The sequence below is a fragment of the Lactuca serriola genome, chromosome 8, assembly GCF_051521515.1.
Source record: "Lactuca serriola cultivar US96UC23 chromosome 8, Lser_US96UC23_V15, whole genome shotgun sequence".
NCBI classification, from domain to species: domain Eukaryota; kingdom Viridiplantae; phylum Streptophyta; class Magnoliopsida; order Asterales; family Asteraceae; genus Lactuca; species Lactuca serriola.
Genome location: NC_136415.1, coordinates 6,904,349 through 6,910,348, shown reverse-complemented (window position 1 = coordinate 6,910,348; position 6,000 = coordinate 6,904,349).

Below are 6,000 nucleotides of genomic sequence, written 5' to 3'. Positions count from 1 at the left end.
AAGGCCGGCCCATCTTATGTTGTTTGATATGATAGTTAGCTTCATGCTAGGTGGTATGCTAGTGATTATGTGAGATGTGATATGCTAGATGTCTTTGTGATACTTGCATGGAGGACCATTTGGGGTACCCCATGGCACAATGGTATAAGACCCTGGGGGTATCCCACGGTATCCTTACAGGTTTATGTACGTGTTATGTGTAGACATCTATGTGATGCAGGAAATGCTATCTTGGTTATATATGGTACTTGCAGGGAAGACTCCGGGGGAAGCCCGTGGCATTGGATGTAAGACCATGTGGGGTAGCCCATGGCAGTCCTAGGCGAAGACCATGTGGGGTAGCCCATGGCATTGGATGTAAGACCATGTGGGGTAGCCCATGACAGTCCTATGTAAAGACCATGTGGGGTAGCCCATGGCACTATTACAGGTTTTATGTATGCAAGGCTTATGTGATATATGGTAGCTTTTATAGCTAACAGTATATATGATATGTGTGTAGCTTTTATAGCTAACATGATATGTGATATGTGGTTTGTGTGAATGGTATGCTCTGGGAAACTCACTAAGCTTCGTGCTTACAGGTTTGTTTATGGTTTCAGGTATCATTGTTTTGGAAAGGAAGAGCTCGGGTTGATCGCAGTGCACACACCTATGATTTCCGCAATGAATTATTTTGAGATAAACTCTGATAAATGATTTGATTGACTATGATTTGATTGTTTGAATTAAATGGTATCAATGTTTTAGTTATAATAAAAATGAAATTTTTACCCCTTATTTTTGGGACGTTTCAAGTTGGTATTAGAGCCTTGGTTTGAGGGATTCAGACATACTTTCAGGTGTGTCTGAACTCAGACCGAGGATCTAGAAGGTTTTTTTAAAGGAAAATGTTTTCAAGGAAAATTTTTCTAAGAAAAGAAAGGGTGTGGTGCATGCAATCGGCCGAGCTCAAGTAAGTTTCCCCAGAATACCCAAATCTGTTATCTGTTATGATTTGGTTATGAATCTGAATATCGCATGCTAGTTAGGGCTAGGAGGGATGCCTTTGCATGCTATATGAGCTCTTAGACTTGCATGCTATTGCTGAGTAGACAACGATAGATTGGCCTGATATGTGATGTCTATAGCCTTGGGATGCTGGATGCCATGCTAGAATGAGAATGATTATTAATATTGGTAACTGCTACGTGTATGTTTTAAAATTGCATACGGTTAGGATCTCATGGCCATAGAATAATTGGTGTGGCCCGTTTCCTGTTTTGTGTACAATTTGCATGCATAAGGCAACTGTTAGCGAGGGTGGATGTGGACAACTTGGGTTGTGGTACGTGGGCCGGATATTCTATGATCGTTTGTGGGTCGGAGATTACTCTAGGATGAGCCTAGGATGAGATTAGTGTTAGGAGTGCGTCTGCACGAATGCTGCTTGCTTTGTGCTTTGTGGACCTCTTTAGTGATGGGAGTCAGCTACTAAGTGGATGTGACGATATCAAGGAGGTAGATGACTGGCATCGTGAGGAGTTCCTCAGCAGCTGATGGCAGGGAGAGGTCGGGAACCTAGGAAAGCCTAGGATATGCTCCAGTGAGTAGTGAGGCGCTTCGGTGTGATTGGGAGCCTAAGGGAGACCTAGGAGGTGCTTAGGTGGATATTGTGCTGCTGTCTAGTAGACATTTAGTACATCAGGGAAGTAGGTGACTTAGAGGATTTGGGATGATTCCCGAGGAAAGTATGGATAGGTCTGGAAGGTAGTATTAGGCCCGTACTACTGAAAGCACAAGATCCATACTCAAATCGGGGAAACTCTCGAAGAATCCAAGAAACCTGGGAGAGGAATTCGTGGTTACGAATGGACTGTGGGGATAGCTGCAGTGCAGAATGCGGATGAGCACGCAAGGGGAAGGACCAGGGTTTGGTCCTAGCTCCGGTAGAGAGCCACTTAGCAGAAGGACTGCCAGGATTGGGAGTTCGCATTGGATCTCTTGCATCAGGCGGCAAAGATTGATGGTGTGATCTATTGCACTTTCGGAGTTAAAGACTTTGTCTTAGGGATAATTGGTAACTGGTTGGGAGCATAGGTTGCTCCATCTATTGTAGATCGGACGTGGACGATTGAGCAGGTGAGTGTGCCAGGGTGCGAGACCCTGAATGTTATGATTTCTAGAGTTCGAGAGCAGGGTTTGATTAGGGTCACCTTTGGAAAAGGGGACCAGCCCGGGTGCATATAGTGGAGGATCTCAGGAGGGGGGATCCAGGAGTTTGGATAAGTTTTTGAGAGGCCAACAGGGCCGGATTCGGTGCAACACTTGCGAAAACTATGTGATGGAGCTCGTTACAAGGGATTGGATTGCCATTGGGATTGGGATGAAGTGTTTCATCATGTTTTCCGTATGGTCGAGGTAACTCAGGAGGAGATGATCAGGAGTCCTCCAGAGGTTTGCGAATATATTATTTTCGGTCATTTTCGGTGGTACCGGTAATTTATATTACTTGGGGAGTGTGATAGTTAGACCTCGGGTCAGATTTCTGCTATTGTTCGAGTTAGCAAGAGTATCAGGTGCCAGCCAGCGCACCGAGGAATCTTTAAGGATCTTTCAGATGGACGTACCTTGCGGAGTGGATTCCGCATATATTGTGATTGCTCCGAGTCATTGTCGGAGGTTGTCCGGTGATCTGGGTAGCTACAGGTGTAGCAGGTTTGGCCACATCAGCAGGGAATCCCCATAGGGGCAAGTCCGTCATATTGTCGTTGAAGGCAGATGGGGAACAAAGAAGTCAACCACTTGACGATCAGGGAGGAGCAGTGAGGGCATCGACTCTAGTTATCTCAGAATTTTCAGTATGCACGTGTCATTTTGGGTATGGCCTGGATTGGTTCCAGGGCTTATATGAGGGAAATGCACCTGAGCATTATTATGGTTTCCATATTACTGCAGAAGGTGAAACACTTAGTTGTGATAACACACTGGTAAATCTGGATGAACCTAACAGCTACACGAAAGCCATAGCAGGCCCTGAGGCTGCTAAATGGAAAGAGGCTATGGACAGCGAGATACAGTCCATGAATGACAATCAAGTTTGGAACTTGGTTGACAATGTACCTGATTGTAAGATAGTTGGGTGCAAATGGATCTTCAAGAAGAAGACCGACATGGATGGTAATGTACACACATATAAGGCACGATTGGTTGCAAAGGGTTATTCTCAAACCCTGGGAATTGATTATGATGAGACCTTTTCACCAGTTGCCAAGATTAAGTCTATTAGGGTTTTGTTAGCCATTGTTGCATTTCATGACTATGAAATATGGCAAATGGATGTCAAAACCGCTTTCCTTAATGGAAAATTGGCTGAAGATGTTTACATGGTTCATCCAGAGGGTTTTGTCAGTACAGAGTACCCCAATAGAGTGTGTAAGATTAAGAAATCCATTTATGGATTGAAACAGGCGCCTTGCAGATGGAATCTTTGCTTTGATGAGAAAGTCAAAGAATTTGGCTTTTCAAGGAGTGAAGATGAATCTCGTGTCTATATCAAGGCTAGTGGGAGTATAGTCAGCTTTGTGGTACTGTATGTGGATGACATACTACTCATAGGAAATGACATCCCAACCCTGCAGGAAGTAAAGTCCTGGCTTGGGAAGTGTTTCGCTATGAAGGACCTTGGAGAAGCTGCCTATATCCTAGGGATAAGGATTTTGAGAAATAGGAGTAAAAGACTAATTGGACTTAGTCAAAGCACCTATGTGGACAAAGTGTTGAAAAGGTTCAACATGCATAACTCCAAGAAAGGTGAGTTACCTATCCAGTGTAATGCCAGACCGAGTGAAGCTCAAATTCCGAGTACAGAGGCTGAGATAGCTGAGATGAGTCAAGTACCATACGCTTCTGCTGTAGGCTCGATCATGTATGCTATGACTTGTACTCGCCCTGATGTTTCCTTTGCTTTGAGCATGGTCAGTAGATATTAGGGGAATCTTGGCAAGGCTCACTGGACAGCGGTAAAGAATATTCTCAAGTACATGCGAAGGACTAAGGACTGTGTCCTTACCCTTGGTGGGAGTGATGACTTGAGAGTTGTAGGGTATAGTGATGCTAGCTTTCAGACTAACATGGATAATTTCTGCTCTCAGTCGGGTTGGGTCTTTACCCTAAACGGAGGGGCAATTACTTGGAAAAGTTCCAAGCAGGACACAATGGTTGATTCCACTTGTGAATCAGAGTATATAGCAGCAAGCGAGGCAGCAAAGGAGGCTATATGGCAAAAGAACTTCATCGGAGACCTTGGAGTTGTACCAACTATAAAGGAACCAATGGAGATTTTCTGTGATAGCAATAGTGCGGTTGCCTTAGTCAAGGAACCAAGAGATCATGGGAGATCCATACACATTAACAGAAAATATCACTTCATCAGACATCGAATAGAAGAAGGAATCCTCGTGGCAAAGAGGGTATCATCGGATGAGAACCCAACAGATCCCCTAACGAAGGGACTGACTCGGTTTAATCATCACCAGCATGCTCGAAGCATAGGGTTGAAGAATGATATTAGTTTTAGTAGTTAGATAATCTTGAAATTTGTAAAATGTAATTGACATTTGATGATAAATAAAAGCTGTTATTTATGAGTAAAGTGTTGCTATCTCTTGTCAATCATTTACTATTATTTCTTTTTGCATGTTTTGACTTCCAAAATAATTATGTTATGGTTTATATCATATTATTCAAACTCTCCACAGTCGGTCATATGTTGCAAGTAGATATGAATCAAGATTGTCATGGGTTGGCTTGTAGAGGTCTAAGATGTTAGACAAAGCGGGGCTACAACACTCATGAGTGCTCATAAGTTCTGAGTATTGGATTCAACCCACGCTCACTTGTATCACTTCATGTAATTTATCTCGAGTGATCATGAGACAGTAATATCATATAAGTCTTCAAACCTAGAGATATGATTTGTTGCCTATGAGTTGGTTATGCATTGATTGCACAAAAACGCATTGGTAACTCGATGTTATAAACTGTGCTTTTGTGTGTAATTTAACAAGTAGTAGAGCAAACATATGAGTCGAAGTTTATCTGTTCCTTCTAGGATTAGAAGCAATATCTGGGGCCCTCGATGATTTTGTTTTGACCTATGTACCGGGCCCGGTCAGAACTAAATTGATTTGTTCAGTTAAGTTCTATGTCAAACAAATCGGAAATAGGGCAACAAATGTTGGAAAATAAGCAAGACCATGTTCCATGTATTTGTCCGACTGATATCTAGAATAGAGGATTATATGATCACTTATCTAAAATGGCGCTTCATAGTTCAACAGAGTTTAAAGAGCTACAATTGCTGATCGGTTCCTGAAGTCATACTTGAAACTATAGTTATTAGACTTATCCAAGTGGGAGACTGTTGGATATAGTGTCTAAGTCCATAACTATATTTGGTATGTACTTGACCTGACCCGACATGGTACATTTGGGTTGCACTTCACCCGAACAATTTATGGATAATCTTTTGAGAATAGTATAAGTTATGATTTATTAATATATTATAAGTTCTAATATATTAATATAAAATCATATTATTTAATTAATATTGATCTTTAATTAATCTAGAATTAATTTAGAGATCAAAAGTATGACTAATTAAATATGGGCTCTTGTATCTATATAGTGTGGGCTAATGCTTATTTTGAATGGGCTAGGCTTGCATGGAAAGTCCATGGAGCTTTAACCCATGGATCTCATGGAAATGAAAAGACATGGGTATTAGGGTTTACATGGATGTGACCCTAATCCACCACACTATATAAAGGAGGCTTTGGTTCTTGAAATCACACTAGTTGTAGTGAGTATACTAAGAGGGCCGATTTCAAGAAGGTTGTCACTATTCTCTCAAGGTTCCAAAGTTTGTGGTGATTTGTGATTTCCATTTGAGGCATCAACACTATTGGTGCTAGGCTCTAAAACTCCAAGCAATCAACTACAACTACAATGTAAGTAATT